Raw genomic sequence first — 204 nt, 5'->3', positions numbered from 1 at the left:
TTTTTCGGCTGTTGTTCTCGTATGTGACCCATTTTTCATCACCAGTCACCATCAGCTTCAAAAATGGGTCGATTTTGTTACGTTTCAGCAAAGAATCGCAGACATCAATTCGGTCCGAAAGGTTCTTTTGCGTCAATTCGCACCCATACATCGAGCTTCTTCTTGAGACCAGCCTTATGCAAATGGTTCCAAACGGTTTTCTGG

At 43.6% G+C, this 204-nt stretch overlaps 1 protein-coding gene across 9 annotated transcripts in view; it reads left to right on the top strand.

Annotated features, from left to right (window-relative positions):
• LOC116846727 (ankyrin repeat domain-containing protein 50) overlaps positions 1–204 on the top strand; it is a 692623-nt gene that overhangs the window by 672428 nt on the left and 19991 nt on the right. The gene's annotated exons all lie outside the window — the stretch shown is intronic.

This window comes from Odontomachus brunneus, unplaced genomic scaffold, assembly GCF_010583005.1.
Source record: "Odontomachus brunneus isolate Ranch 3 - 2012 unplaced genomic scaffold, Obru_v1 Obru_scaffold_068, whole genome shotgun sequence".
Classification (NCBI taxonomy): domain Eukaryota; kingdom Metazoa; phylum Arthropoda; class Insecta; order Hymenoptera; family Formicidae; genus Odontomachus; species Odontomachus brunneus.
The sequence above is the reverse complement of the archived record's forward strand: the minus strand, read 5'-3'. Positions and strand labels throughout refer to the sequence as shown.